We start from the raw sequence: 16,776 nt of genomic DNA, 5'->3' as shown, positions 1-16,776 counted from the left end.
ACACGCACACATGAGCACATGCACACACAGACACACACACATGAGCACATGCACACTCACACAGTCACACACACATGGGCACATGCACACTCACACAGACACACACACATGAGCACATGCACACTCACACAGACACACACATGGGCACATGCACACACACACAGACACACACGGGCACATGCACACTCACACAGACACACACACATGAGCACATGCACACTCACACAAACACACACATGGGCACATGCACACACACACAGACACACATACACGGGCACATGCACACACACACAGACACACTCACACAGACACACACACATGGGCACATGCACACACACAGACAGCACACACAGGCACATACACACACAGACACGCACATACGGGCACATGCACACACACAAACACGCACACACGAGCACATGCACACACAGACACACACACATGGGCACATGCACACACACAGACACGCACACACGAGCACATGCACACACAGACACACACACATGGGCACATGCACACACAGACACACACACATGGGCACATCCACACTCACAGACACGCACACACGAGCACATGCACACTCACACAGACACGCACGCATGGGCACATGCACACACACAGACACGCACACATGGGCACATGCACACACACAGACACGCACACATGGGCACATGCACACTCTCGCAGACACGCACACATGGGCACATGCACACTCTCGCAGACACGCACACATGGGCACATGCACACACACAGACACGCACACACGAGCACATACACACACAGACACACACACATGAGCACATGCACACACACAGACACGCACACATGGGCACATGCACACACACAGACACGCACACATGGGCACATGCACACTCTCGCAGACACGCACACATGGGCACATGCACACACACACAGACACGCACACATGAGCACATGCACACACACAGACACGCACACATGGGCACATGCACACTCTCGCAGACACGCACACATGGGCACATGCACACACACAGACACGCACACATGAGCACATGCACACTCACACAGACACGCACACATGGGCACATGCGCACACACAGACACACACACACGGGCACATGCACACACACAGACACACACAGGCACATGCACACTCACACAAACACAAACACACACGCACATGCGCACTCACACACAAACACGCACACACGGGCACATACACACACACACAGACACACACACACTGGCACATGCACACACACACGGGCACATGCACACATAGACGCACACACGGGCACATACACACACACACAGATACACACACACTGGCACATGCACACACACACGGGCACATGCACACATAGACGCACACACGGGTACATACACACACAAACACGCACACACGGGCACATGCACACATAGACGCACACACGGGTACATACACAAACACACACACACGGGCACATGCACACACACACGGGCACATGCACACATAGACGCACACACGGGTACATACACAAACACACACACACGGGCACATGCACACACACACAGACACGCACATACTCAGGCACAGACATGCACACATACATACACAGACACAAGCGCACGCGCACACGCATACAGACACACAAAAACACATGCACACACACACACAATCTCACACGCACACAGACACACGCTCTCACACAGACACACGCTCTCACACAGATACACACTCTCTCACACACACGCACACACACACGCACACATACACACACACGCACACACACACACGCACACACACACGCACACACACACGCACACACACACGCACGCACACACACACACACACACAGTCCCTTTGTTTAGAATATGGGATACAGCAAGTTTGAACTAATGTCCATTTGTTGTTTGCACCCTTTGAGCTCACTTCAAAAGGCTGTGATTGTGTGTGTGCTTCAGCACTCAAGTTACTGGTCCTAACTGGTACATTTAAAGTCAGACTCAGCAGGTCTGGCAGCATCTGTGGAGAGAAAGCTGAAGTGAATGTTTTGGGTTGAGTGACCTTTCCTCACAAATACTCCAGTTTGACCAATTTCAACACAGCTCCTACTCAACAAGTGAGCATCCCAGTCCAACACCAGCACGTCCACATTGTAGGGAACAAGTGAACATCAGGTCACTGTGAAATGGTCACATTGTTCAGTCAGGTATGGGGTAAAAGGAATACTATTCAGAAAGTGTAGAGGGAGCTTTACTCTGTATCTAACCCCGTGCTGTCCCTGTCTTGGGAGTGTTTGATGGGACAGTGTAGAGGGAGCTTTACTCTGTATCTAACCCCGTGCTGTCACTGTCTTGGGAGTGTTTGATGGGGACAGTGTAGAGGGAGCTTTACTCTGTATCTAACCCCGTGCTGTCCCTGTCCTGGGAGTGTTTGATGGGGGACAGTGTAGAGGGAGCTTTACTCTGTATCTAACCCCGTGCTGTCCCTGTCCTGGGGGTGTTTGATGAGGGGGACAGTGTAGAGAGAGCTTTACTCTGTATCTAACCCCATGCTGTCCCTGTCCTGGGAGTGTTTGAAGGGGGGACAGTGTAGAGAGAGCTTTACTCTGTATCTAACCCCATGCTGTCCCTGTCCTGGGAGTGTTTGATGGGGGACAGTGTAGAGGGAACTTTACTCTGTATCTAACCCCGTGCTGTCTCTGTCCTGGGAGTGTTTGATGGGGACAGTGTAGAGGGAGCTTTACTCTGTATCTAACCCCGTGCTGTCTCTGTCCTGGGAGTATTTGATGGGGGGGACAGTGTAGAGAGGCTTTACTCTGTATCTAACCCCGTGCTGTCTCTGTCCTGGGAGTGTTTTTGTTTGTCACACCCAAAGCCAAATCTGGCAGCTTCAGTCCCAGCTTCTGGGAGTGTCTGTAATTTGCCTTCCCCAAGATCTGACCTCGGGTCGCTGGGTATCAGAACACAGAGTCAGCCCCTGGAGCCTCCTGGCACTCAGTTGGTTGAAACTGCCTTGTCATTCAGCCCGTCCTGACAGCTTCTATCTCCACAGCGAATCCTGAAGGTTACAATGGGTCCTGGAGGGGAGCACTGGGCAGGGAGAGGGATTCCAGATTCATCTTCACCTTCGTGTGAGAGACCATTTCCTGATGTCACCCCTCACTCAGCAGCCTGGCTCCGATTTGTCGGTTCTTTACCCCCCCCCCCCCCCCCCCCCACCCTGTACCCCTCGCACCAACCCCACTTCCTCTGTCGGGAAATACCTCCTGCTACCACTGCCGTTATCGTTTGAGTGACACAACCTGTTAATCTTCTTGACTCTGTGTAACCCTCACTGGGGGGTCTTCCCCTTTCAGTCATTCTGGGGAATCTGCGCTCCTCTGAGCTACCCGTCCTGAGGAGGGGGATCCGAGCTGCTGGTCAGACCAGTGCATTAAACACAACACAGCCCATCCCTCTGTCTCCCAATCGCATTGCCATAGCAGCCTACATCCCCTTCGCCTTCCCCAAGGAAATTGTTTGCCTCCGTACACTTGGGATTGCAATTTATGGTGACCCAGAGTGATCAGCACAATCCGCCAGTGGTAAGATTAGAGTGTTGGTGGAAAAGCACAGCAGATCTGGCACACACACACACAGAGACTCACACAGACGCACACACACAGACACTCACACACACAGAAACTCACACAGACACTCACACAGACACAAGTGCACAGACACACACACAGACAGACACACACACAAGCACACAGACACACACACAGACACACACAGACACTCACACACACACACATGCGCACACACACACAAGCGCACAGACACACACAAAGACATGCACACAGATACACACAGACACACACACAGACACACAAGCACACAGACACACACACGCACACAGACACACACACAGACATACACACGTGCGCACACACACAGGCACACACACACGTGCGCACACGCACACACATGTGCACGCACACACACACAGACACACACAAGTGCGCGCACACACACACGTGCGCACACACAGACACACACGTGCGCACAAATGCACACACAGGCACACACACACACACACGTGCGCATAGACACACACACACACGCACGTGCGCACACACACAGACACACACACATGCGCACACACACTTGCGCGCACACACACGCATGCACACACACAGACACACGTGCGCACACACACAGACACACACGTGCATACACGCACACACACAGACACACACGTGCATACACACACACACAGACATACACACAGACACACACACACAGACAGACACACACTCACGCACACGCACGCACACGCACGCACACACAGACACACACACAGACACACACGTGCGCACACACACACAGACACACACACACAGACAGACACACACACACGTGCACACACACACGTGCACGCACACACACGCATGCACACACACAGACACACGTGCGCACACACACAGAAGCACACACAGACACACACATGCATACACACACACGCGTGCGCACACACAGACACACACACAGACACACACATACACACACAGACACACAGACACACAGACACACACACACAGACACACACAGACAGACACACACACGCAGACAGACAGACACACACGTGCACACACACACAGACATACAGACACACACACACACACAAACACAAACACAGACACACACACAGACACACACACACGTGCGCACACACATACGTGCGCACACACAGACACACACACACATACAGACACGCACACGCACACACACACGTGCGCGCGCAGACACACACACGTGTGCACGCACACACACAGACACACACACGCACGCACACACATACGCACACGTACACACACACAGACACACGCACATACACACACACACACACACACACACAGACAGACACACACACACACAGACAGACACACACACACACACACACACATACCCCCCCGCCCATTTGTTTAGAATATGGGATACAGCAAGTTTGAACTAGTGTCCCTTTGTTGTTTGCAAATGTTTAGCTGAGCATCCGAGGGGCAGGAAAATCAACGTTTCGGGCAAAATCAGGATTCCTGACGAAGGGCTTTTGCCCGAAACGTTGATTTTCCTGCCCCTCGGATGCTGCCTGACCTTGCTGTGCTTTTCCAGCACCGCGCTGATCTCCAGCATCTGCAGTGACCACCTTCGGCAGCAATCTACCTTTCCAGCTTTCTGTTTCACTCCCGTTCCCCTCATCGTGTCCTGCGTCCAATTGTGTTGTCAGCACACTCCATCTAAATGTTCCTCTGCTTCAGGACAGTAACCAACATAATCAAAGACCCCATCCCACCAAACCTCAAACTCTGGTCATGCTCTCTTCTAGGGCAGAAGATAAAAAAGCTTGTATAAAATACAGACAAGGTTTGGATTTGGATGGGTATATGAATAGGAAGGCTTTGGAGGGATAAGGGCCGGGTGCTGGCAGGTGGGACTAGATTGGGTTGGGATATCTGGTCGGCATGGACGGGTTGGACCGAAGGGTCTGTTTCCGGGCCTCTATGTGACTCAAGAACAGCTTCTTGCCTGCCTTTCTCAGACTTTTGAACAGGCCTCTCAAACATTACTTCTGATCTCTCTCTCTCTCTGTCTCTCTGCCCCTGCACCTTCTATAACACTGTCTTCTGCACCCTGTTCTGCCACCCTGAAGCACTGTGTGTGGTAAGGTTTGCCTGTCCAGCACACCAAACAACATTTCTCATTGTACTTTTGGTACATGTGACAAAGATAAACCAGTCGGTCAACCGTACAAGCTTTTCCAACTACATCGAAGACAGAAGTATTTCTCACTGTGAGCCCCCATTTTTACGAGGTTTCAAAATTGTGGGCAGTCCCTCAGTTGAGAACCGAGAGAGCAAGGGCCTGTTGGAGTGGAATAGAAACAGAGAAAGATCATGTTGACGCATTGTCAACATACAAACAAACCTACTTCCTGTTTGTGGGATCGAGCTGTCCCCACATTCTCTTTCGCAGGTCAACGAAGGAGGCAGGCTGGGTTACTGTCAGGGAAGAGGGGGTGCAGGGATCCCCTGTGGCCGTTCCCCTCAACAACATTTTGGATACTGTTGGGGGCTGGGTGAAGCCATGGGGCAAAAAAAAGGAGAAAGGGAGTAGTGCAGATGTTGGAGATCAGAGCTTAAAAATGTGTTGCTGGAAAAGCGCAGGTCAGGCAGCATCAAAGGAGCAGGAGAATCGACGTTTCGGGCATGAGCCCTTCTTCAGGAATCTGAAGCCATGGGTTACAGGTCTCTGGCGCAGAGTCTGTCCCTGTTGCTCAGAAGGGGAGAGGAGCAGAACATTAGTCATTGGGGACTCCATAGTTAGGGGGACAGATAGGAGGTTCTGTGGGAACGAGAGAGACTCACGGCTGGTGCGTTGCCTCCCAGGTGCCAGGGATCCTTGAGGGGGAGGGGGAGTAGCCCCAAGTCATGGTCCACAGAGGCACCAACGACATAGGGAGGAAAAAGGATGGAGATTTAAGGCAGAAATTCAGGGAGCTAGGGTGGAAGCTTAGAGCTAGAACAAACAGAGTTGTTATCTCTGGTTTGTTGCCCGTGCCACGTGTTAGCGAGGCGAGGAATAGGGAGAGAGAGGAGTTGAACACGTGGCTACAGGGATGGTGCAGGAGGGAGGGTTTTGAATTCCTGGATAATTGGGGCTCTTTCTGGGGTAGGTGGGACCTCTACAAACAGAATGGTCTTCACCTGAACCAATCTCTTGGTGGGGTGGGTTGGGGGGGGGGGGGTGGGGGAGAGGAGGAGTTGGCTATTGCTCTTTGGGTGGGTTTAAACAATTCAGCAGAGGGATGGGAACTGAAATTGTAGCTCGACTCTACAGGAGGGTGAGAGTAGTGAGGTCGAAAATAAGGTTTCAAAGTTGTAGGAAGGCACTGGCAGGCAGGAAGTTAGTTTGAAGTGTGTCTACTTCAACGCCAGGAGCATCTGGAATAAGGTGGGTGAACTTGCAGCATGGGTCGGTACCTGGGACTTCAATGTTGTGGCCAATAGGGTGAGAGGGGAAAGATAGAAAAGAGACCTAAGGGACAACATTTTCACACAGAGGGTGGTGCGTGTATGGAATGAGCTGCCAGAGGAAGTGGTGGAGGCTGGTACAATTGCAACATTTAAGAGGCATCTGGATGGGTATATGAATAGGAAGGGTTTGGAGGGATATGGGCCGGGTGCTGGCAGGTGGGACTAGATTGGGTTGGGATATTTGGTCGGCATGGACGGGTTGGACCAAAGGGTCTGTTTCCGTGCTGTACATCTCTATGACTCTACGACACGGGTAGAGCAGGGCCAGGAATGGTTGTTACAGGTTCCAGGATTTAGATGTGTCAGTAAGAACAGGGAAGGTGGTAAAAGAGGGGGAGGTGTGGCATTGTTAGTCAAGGGCAGTGTTACGGTGACAGAAAAGATATTCAAGGACTTCTCTACTGAGGTAGTATGGGCTGAGGTTAGAAACAGGAAAGGAGAGGTCACCCTGTTGGGGATTTTCAATAGGCCTCTGATTAGTTCCAGAGATGTAGAGGAAAGGATAGCAAAGATAATTCTGGATAGGGTAGTTATTATGGGGGACTTCAACATCCTAAATATTGAGTGGGAATATTATAGTTCAAGTAATTTAGATGGGTCAGTAATTGTCCATTGCGGGCAGGAGGGTTTCCTGACACAATATGTAGACAGGTCAACAAGAAGCAAGGCCACATTATAGAGTCATAGAGATGTACAGCACGGAAACAGGCCCTTCGGCCCAACAAGTCCACACGCCCCGCCGAAGCGCAACCCACCCATACCCCTACATTTACCCCTTACCAAACACTACGGGCAATTTAGTATGGCCAATTCACCTGACCTGCACATCTTTGGACTGTGGGAGGAAACCGGAGCACCCGGAGGTAACCCACACAGACACGGGGAGAATGTGTAAACTCCACACAGTTAGTCACACACATATGCATGAAAATGGAAAAGTGTGGGATAGATGGGCTTCAGATTGGTTCCACAGGTCGGCACAACATCGAGGGCCGAAGGGCCTGTACTGCGCTGGAATACTCGATGTAAGGGGACAGTTGGAAAGTGGGAAGCCTTCAAACATGAGATAACAAGAGCCCAGAGGAAGTTTGTTCCTGTTCAGGTGAAGGGCAGGTAGGTGTCGGGAATGCTGGGTGACAAGAGAAATTGGGGTTTTGGTTGAGAAAAACAAAGAAGCATACATCGGGTGTAAAAGCAAATTACTGCGGACGCTGGAACCTGAAACCAAGAGAGAAAATGCTGGAAAATCTCAGCAGGTCTGACAGCATCTGTAAGGAGAGAAAAGAGCTGACGTTTCGAGTCTAACTGACCCTTTGTCACAGCTTTGACAAAGGGTCAGTTAGACTCGAAACGTCAGCTCTTTTCTCTCCTTACAGATGCTGTCAGATCTGCTGAGATTTTCCAGCAGATTCTCTTTACGTCAGGTATAGACAAGGAGAAATCAAGTGAATCCCTAGAAGAGTATAAAAGCAGTCGAGAAATAGACAAGAAGGAAATTTGTGTTTTATTTTGACACAGTGCCCTAGAACAGGCTGTTTCATTATTATTCTCAACTTCTCCTTCTAAAAGATTTGAGGCTACTTTACTTTCAATTTAAACGGCTAGAAGGAGCTTTAATTTACATTGAATGCCATGCTGGCCCTGACCTGGGAGTGTTTGATTGGGACAGTGTTGAGTGAGCTCTACCTTCATCCTAAGAAAGTACAGGGAGTCCCCATCCCCAATGGGCCTTGAGTTCCAGGTCTCTCCCACTCGCTGCAGGATAAACTTCTTTCTCACCCACTCCAACTTGTGTCCAGAACCTTCGGCCTGTGTACCCCACAACCAACGCTCTGTTATCCAAACCTCTCATCCTCTGGTACGCACCTCCGCCCCGACCTCGTCACTAAAAGCTCCCCCATCCCTGAAACCATTTGGGAAAATCCCACGATAGCGTGGACACCGGAACTGGACAGGGTGCTCTTGAGAAAAGTTCAGAATACCTTCCCTGTTCTTGTCCTCAAGCGTCGATATTTCTAAAGTGCAAACTGCCTTTCACGTTGCTGTCCCTCACGAGACGTTCTCTGTTCTCCGTACTCCAGACCAACTGCAACAGTTAGAAGTTCGGCACAACATCGTGGGCCGAAGGGCCTGTTCTGTGCTGTATTGTTCTATGTTCTAACACTGCCTTGCTGCTTTGAGAAGTGAAGTAACAGAGTAAACAGAGAGACATCGAACACAGGTGTAGGCCATTCGGCCCCTTCAAGCTTGCTACCTCATTCAACATGATCACGGCTGTTCATCCAACCCAATGCCCCATTTGCTGCTTTCTCCCTGAAGCCTTTGACCCCTTTAGCCCTATGAACTATATCTAACTCCTTCTAGAAAACACGTGAATGTTTTGGCCTCAACTGCTTTCAGTGGCAGAGAATTCCGCAGGTTCACCTCAGTCCGAAATGGTCCACTGTGTACCCTTAAACTGTGATTCCTGCGTTTAGGCTCCACTGTCATCAGGATTACAATGCATTCCCACATTGGGTGACTGTGTGGGATAGTCTCCCCGCGTCTGCGTGGGTTTCCTCCGGGTGCTCCAGTTTCCTCCCCACAATCCAAACGTGTGCAGGTTAAGGTGAATCGGCCATGCTAAATCAGGGCAGCACAGTGGTTAGCACTGCTGCCTCCCAGCGCCAGAGACCCGGGTTCAATCCCAGCCTCGGGCAACTGTCCGTGTGGAGTTTGCACATTCTCCCCGTGTCTACATGGGTTTCCTCTGGGTGCTCCGGTTTCATTAGGGTAGATTGGCCGTGCTAAATTACCCCATAGTATTCAGGGATGTGTAGGTTAGGGTGGATTGGCCATGCTAAATTACCCCATAGTGTTCAGGGATGTGTAGGTTAGGGTGGATTGGCCGTGCTAAATTACCCCATAGTGTTCAGAGATGTGTAGGTTAGGGTGGATTGGCCATGCTAAATTGTCCCATAGTGTTCAGGGATGTGTAGGTTAGGGTGGATTGGCCATGCCAAATTGCCCTGTAGTGCTCAGGGATGTGTAGGTTAGGGTGGATTGGCCATGCTAAATTACCCCATAGTGTTCAGAGATGTGTAGGTTAGGGTGGATTGGCCATGCTAAATTACCCCATAGTGTTCAGGGATGTGTAGGTTAGGGTGGATTGGCCATGCTAAATTACCCCATAGTGTTCAGAGATGTGTAGGTTAGGGTGGATTGGCCATGCTAAATTACCCCATAGTGTTCAGGGATGTGTAGGTTAGGGTGGATTGGCCGTGCTAAATTACCCCATAGTGTTCAGAGATGTGTAGGTTAGGGTGGATTGGCCATGCTAAATTGTCCCATAGTGTTCAGGGATGTGTAGGTTAGGGTGGATTGGCCATGCCAAATTGCCCTGTAGTGCTCAGGGATGTGTAGGTTAGGGTGGATTGGCCATGCTAAATTACCCCATAGTGCTGAGGGATGTGCAGGTTAGGGTGGATTGGCCGTGCTAAATTACCCATAGTGCTCAGGGATGTGTAGGTTAGGGTGGATTGGCCATGCCAAATTGCCCGTAGTGTTCAGGGATGTGTAGGTTAGGGTGGATTGGCCGTGCTAAATTGCCCGTAGTGTTAGGTGAAGGGGTAAACGTGGGGGAATGGGTCTGGGTGGGTTACTCTTCGGAGGGTCGGTGTGGACTTGTTGGGCCGAAGGGCCTGTTTCCACACTGCAGGGAATCTAATCTAATCTAAATTGCCTGTAGTGTTAGGTGCATTAGTGAGAGGTAAATACAGGGTAGGGGAATGGGTCTGGTGTGTTACTCTTCGGAGGGTCGGTTGTGGACTTGTTGGGCCAAAGGGCCAACTGTGGAGAATTTAATCTAATCTAATCTCATCCATATCCTTCCGGTCTAGTCCTGTTGGGCATTTTGTAGATTTTCTATGGGGTCCCTTCTCATTCTTCTCAATGAATATAGTCCTGACCGGTTCAGTTTGACCCCAAGCGTTCGTTCTGCCATAACAGGAACCAGTCTGTCCATAGTTAGATCACCTTCCCTCAGACAAGGAGCCCGACATAATCCAGGTGTCATCTTGCCAATTGCAGTAAAACATTCCTGCTCCTCTTCTCGCTATGAAGGCGAACATACCTTCTTCACCACCTGGTGTACTCATAGGTTTGCTTTTAGTGTCCTTGGTGCACAAGGACACCCAGGTCTTGTAGCACCTCACTGTCCTGCTCTCCCACCTTCCCCCGCTCCGAGATTACAGGCTTGGCTTTCTGCACTGGGGCTCGAACCCACGGTCTTCTGGGGGAGGCTGTGACAGCTGAGCCCTTGCCCACCCCCACGATAACGTCTCTGCCAGGTGTTCGCAGGATCACACTTTGCGCTCGGACTCCCCGTGAGCCGAGAGCATTCATTGATGCCCTTGAGAGAAGGAAAGCAACTGGGCCTTACACAACCCAGTCTGGGAGTCCCACAGTGAGTAGACAATCGACAATCGGTGCAGGAGGAGGCCGTTCTGCCCTTCGAGCCTGATACACGCGGACAGGTTCGGGTAGCTCATCGCCCGACTCTTCCGGGCCCCTCCACCATCTAGAAGACACAAGTCAGGAGTGTGATGGAATACTCCCCATTTCCCTGGATGGGTGCAGCCCCAACAGCACATCAGCAGCTTGAAAGTAACCCACTTGATTGGCACCACACCCTCTACCACCAACGCTCAGCAGCAGCAGTGTGTACTAACCTACAAGATCCACTGCAGAAACTCCTTAGACAGCACCTTCCAAGCCCATGACCACTTCCACCTGGAATGACACGGGCAATAGATGCATGCGGACAAGTTCCGTTCCAAGCCACTCGCCAACCTGATGCGAAAATAGATCGGCGTTCCTTCGGTGTTGCTGGGTCAAAGTCCTGGAAACTTACCTCCCAACCAGCTGTCCGTCTGCCCTGATACTACAGCATTTCACCATTACCTTCTCAGGGGCAATTCCTTCATTGGTCAGCCATGATGTGGAGGGGCTGATGTTGGCCTAGGATGGACAAAGTTAAAAAATCACACACAACACCAGGTAACTAGTTAGATGAAGGAGCAGCGCTCTGAAAGCTAGTGCTTCCAAATAAACCTGTTGGACTATCACCTGGTGTTGTGTGATTTTTAACTTTATTGGTCAGAGTATTGAGTACAGGAGTTGGGAGGTCATGTTGCGGCTGTACAGGACATTGGTCAGGCCACTGTTGGAATATTGTGTCCAATTCTGGTCTCCTTCCTATCGGAAAGATGTTGTGAAACTTGAAAGGGTTCGGAAAGGATTTACAAGGATGTTGCCAGGGTTGGAGGATTTGAGCTACAGGGAGAGGCTGAACAGGCTGGGGCTGTTTTCCCTGGAGTGTCGGAGGCTGAGGGGTGACCTTATAGAGGTTTACAAAATTATAAGGGGCTTGGCTAGGATAAACAGACAAAGTCTTTTCCCTGGGGTGGGGGAGTCCTGAACTAGAGGGCATAGGTTTAGGGTGAGAGGGGAAAGATATAAAAGAGACCTAAGGGGCAACTTTTTCACACAGAGGGTGGTACGTGTATGGAATGAGCTGCCAGAGGAAGTGGTGGAGACTGGTACAATTACAACATTTAAGAGGCATTTGGATGGGTATATGAATAGGAAGGGTTTGGAGGGATATGGGCCAGGTGCTGGCAGGTGGGACTAGATTGGGTTGGGATATCTGGTCGGCATGGACGGGTTGGACCGAAGGGTCTGTTTCCGTGCTGTACCATCTCTATGACATCTGAAAAGCACCTCATTGGTATGAGCCATGCTGTGGGAGGGCCTGTATGATCAAAATATAAACTGGCTTTGTATTTTTTAACTTAGAGGATGCAACTGAGTCGGCCAACACTGAGTTGAGGTTTTGGGTCCGCAGTCAGACTGATGTGTGATTTAAAAACATCAGAAATTACTGAGTGTGTCAGCAGGACAATGACACAGTGTAACTATGGTAACACGCGCACACCAAGTGAACAAATGTCACTCCGCATCAAACATATTGGAGAGATTCCAATCCCAAAGAACCAAACAGCAGGAGAAATCGTTCCCGAGAACAACAAACTCGTGACACTGCCAATTAAAATATTCCAGGCTGCACAGTACCTCTGAAATAATAAAACAAAACAAAATAATTGCGTATGCTGAAGGTCAGAAACATAAACAGATAACAGCAGGTCAGGTAGCATCTGTTCCTCAGAATTCACAACTGACAGTATTTATCAGAACTGAAACCTTCATTGTCCTTTCTCTCCACAGATGCTGCCAGACCAGCTGAGCTTTTCCAGTAATTCCTGTTATAGTGCACAGTACCTCGGTTTGATTTCAACAATAACGTTGGCGTTCAGATGGTCCAGTCACACGTCAGTTATGTCCAAGGTCCTGTGATACAGACAGAGCAGCGAAATGTACAAATGAACACTGGACCTGGGGACCCCCTGTAAATACTGACCCAGTCCCCCCCGGGGGACCCCCTGTAAATACTGACACAGTCCCCCCCCCCGGGGGACCCCCTGTAAATACTGACCCAGTCCCCCTGTAAATACTGACCTAGTCACCCCCGGGGGACCCCCTGTAAATACTGACCCAGTCCCCCCCGGGGGACCCCCTGTAAATACTGACACAGTCCCCCCCGGGGGACCCCCTGTAAATATTGACCCAGTCCCCCCCGGGGGACCCCCTGTAAATACTGACCCAGTCCCCCACCGGGGGACCCCCTGTAAATACTGACCCAGTCCCCCCCGGGGGACCCCCTGTAAATACTGACCCAGTCCCCCCCGGGGGACCCCCTGTAAATACTGACACAGTCCCCCCCCCGGGGGACCCCCTGTAAATACTGACCCAGTCCCCCTGTAAATACTGACCCAGTCCCCCCCGGGGACCCCCTGTAAATACTGACACACTCCCCCCGAGACCCTCCTGTAAATACTGACCCAGTCCCCCCAGGGGACCCCTGTAAATACTGACACAGTCCCCATCCCACCCCCCCACCCCCACCGAGACCCTCCTGTAAATACTGACACACTCCCCCCCGAGTCCCTCCTGTAAATACTGACACACTCCCCCCGAGACCCTCCTGTAAATACTGACACACTCCCCCCGAGACCCTCCTGTATATATTGACACACTCCCCCCGAGACCCTCCTGTAAATAGTGACACACTCCCCCCGAGACCCTCCTGTAAATAGTGACACACTCCCCCCGAGACCCTCCTGTAAATACTGACACACTCCCCCCGAGACCCTCCTGTAAATAGTGACACACTCCCCGTGACCCTCCTGTAAATACTGACACACTCCCCCCGAGACCCTCCTGTACATACTGACACTCTCCCCCCGAGACCCTCCTGTAAATACTGACACACTCCCCCCGAGACCTTCCTGTAAATACTGACACACTCCCCCCGAGACCCTCCTGTAAATAGTGACACACTCCCCGTGACCCTCCTGTAAATACTGACACACTCCCCCCGAGACCCTCCTGTAAATACTGACACTATCCCCCCCGAGACCCTCCTGTAAATACTGACACACTCCCCTCTGGGACCCCCTGTAAATGCTGACGCACCCCCCCCTCCCCAGGAACTCCCTGTAAATACTGGCCCACTGACCTCACCCATCTCCAGCACTCCCTGTAAATATCCCCCTGTTCGACATGCCCCAGACTAGCTCACCTAACGTGGAAAGGCATTGGTCAATCCATCCAGTGTAAGATCGCCCAGACAGTGAGGGGTGGTTAGCTCCGATGGGAAGATAGTGAGTGTGCAGTGGGGAACGGCATTAACTCGGGGCTTCCTCCCTGTTCCACCTGAGGTAAACCCCAGGCCTAGCGTGTTGCTTTGGAGCTGGTGCAGGAAGGTTCCTTGGGGAGGAGATGAGGTGGGGGCCTGCCCTCTGAGGGGCTGGCAAGACCGGGTCAATATCCACCAGTGTTTAGAACAATGAGACGGGAATCACAGTGAAACAGAGAGTTCTGAAAGGGTTCGGTCAGGTTGAGAGGTCTACCTGCACCCCCCCCCCCCCCCCCCCCCACCTCAACTGGGTACACATTGTGTCCCTGGTTCACCAGGCCAGAAGGTTGACTGCCTCGGAGCTGTGTGAGTATCTGACCATCCTTCCCCCGCCAACCCCGGGGCTTGACCCTATCCTGCACCCACCCACCGTCTTCGACTTTGCTTCCCCCCCCCACCACGCCAGTGTTTTCTCCAACGTACACCACCTGCTCTAACAGTGTGGCCGATACGTTGTCACTGAATCTCCTCAATGTTATACACAGACGTCCTCTGCTCCCCAGCCAACGCCAACTCTTCCTCATTCCAGCCTTAGTCTGGGTTGGGCACGTGAACATTCTCTCCATCTCCTGTCAGCTCACCGACGTTCCTGTTTGACCCCCCCTGCCAAGTCTGCAGGGCAAATACCAGAGATGACAAGACACTGCAGCTCAGCAATTTGTTTCCTCATATTCAGGGTCAACCTCCTTAATTCTCAGAAATTCTCTGACAAAACCCTTTTGGCAATCTCTGTTCCCTCTTTTCTTACTTGTGACATATGTCGCAAGACAACTGGTCCCGCTGTCGTAACACTTAGGTCAAGAGCAGGCAGTTCAACACTCAGTATAACTTCGGCTAATTCTGGATGAGTGGTGCTGGAAGAGCACAGCAGTTCAGGCAGCATCCAACGAGCAGCGAAATCGACGTTTCGGGCAAGAGCCCTTCATCAGGAATATATAATTTCGGCTAATCTCATTCCCAGACTCAACTTCAGTCACGTGTTCCCACCCTTTAACCCATGACTCAGTAAAAATCTTTCCACCTCTTTCTCAAATCTAATCACTGCGTTCTGGGGAAGTGGATTCTGCAGATCCATGCCCCTCTGAGAGAAAGAGGTTCTCCTCAGCTCCATTTTAAATCTGCCTTCGCTTTGCCAAAGTCCACGACCCTTGCTCCCCACACGACTGAAGCAAAGCACCCAGGGCATTGTGGTCCAAGTATTGCCCCTGTTGTTTGTGTGCAGTTTCTGGGAGCACCCCCCCTCCCTCCCCCCCCCCCCCCCCCCACAATCCTCCCTCAACCAAGACTGAGGCCCTTCAGTGAGATCCCTGGCCCTGGAGATTTTCGCCAACACACAGAGGGAGTCCGTTCGGCCCATCGTATTGTGCCAGCCCTCCAGTTCGTCCCACTCTCTCCTTAAGGGTTTGACTATTCCTTCGATTCTTTTCCCCCTCTTTTGAAATTTCCTGTTGCATCTAAAAATCTAAAACCTGCTTCCTGTTGCGAATTGCAACCATTTGTTGAAGATATTCTCCCCATCTCTCGCCAGCCGGCAGTCCTTTCACCAATTCTCTTCAAGTCTGTGTCCCCTCCACTGACAGAGTCAGCCAGGAGAAACCGTCAACGGACCCCTCGTGATTTTGAATGCCTCGATTAACTCTCCCAAAACCCTTCTGTACTCTGATGAGAACAATTCCAGGATCTCCAGTCCTTCCTTTGGGCTGACCCAATTGAATCACTTGCTCCGACTTATCCCTGGTTTGGTCAGTCAAGAGTCCGACAATTGACTGGTCTGTGGTCAGCGACCCAGGGAGAAGGCCTTTAACTGACCCATGACCCATTGCAGCCTCGATCTCTGACAAAGCATGCAGTGTGGCAAGCACACGTGTGGAATTCCAGACGTGGATAGTTTGGGGTTACTTACAGAAGCAAATGTCCCTCAACACTGTCTCCCATCAAGCA

The 16,776-nt window shown here is 51.4% G+C and overlaps 1 protein-coding gene across 1 annotated transcript in view; it reads left to right on the top strand.

Moving 5' to 3' along the window:
• Positions 1–16,776, top strand: part of slc25a35 (solute carrier family 25 member 35) — a 41,819-nt gene that overhangs the window by 11,457 nt on the left and 13,586 nt on the right. The window lies entirely within an intron of this gene.

Source organism: Chiloscyllium punctatum, chromosome 21 (assembly GCF_047496795.1).
Source record: "Chiloscyllium punctatum isolate Juve2018m chromosome 21, sChiPun1.3, whole genome shotgun sequence".
NCBI lineage: Eukaryota > Metazoa > Chordata > Chondrichthyes > Orectolobiformes > Hemiscylliidae > Chiloscyllium > Chiloscyllium punctatum.
Note: the sequence above shows the minus strand (reverse complement) of the source record. Positions and strands in the feature narration are given on the sequence as shown.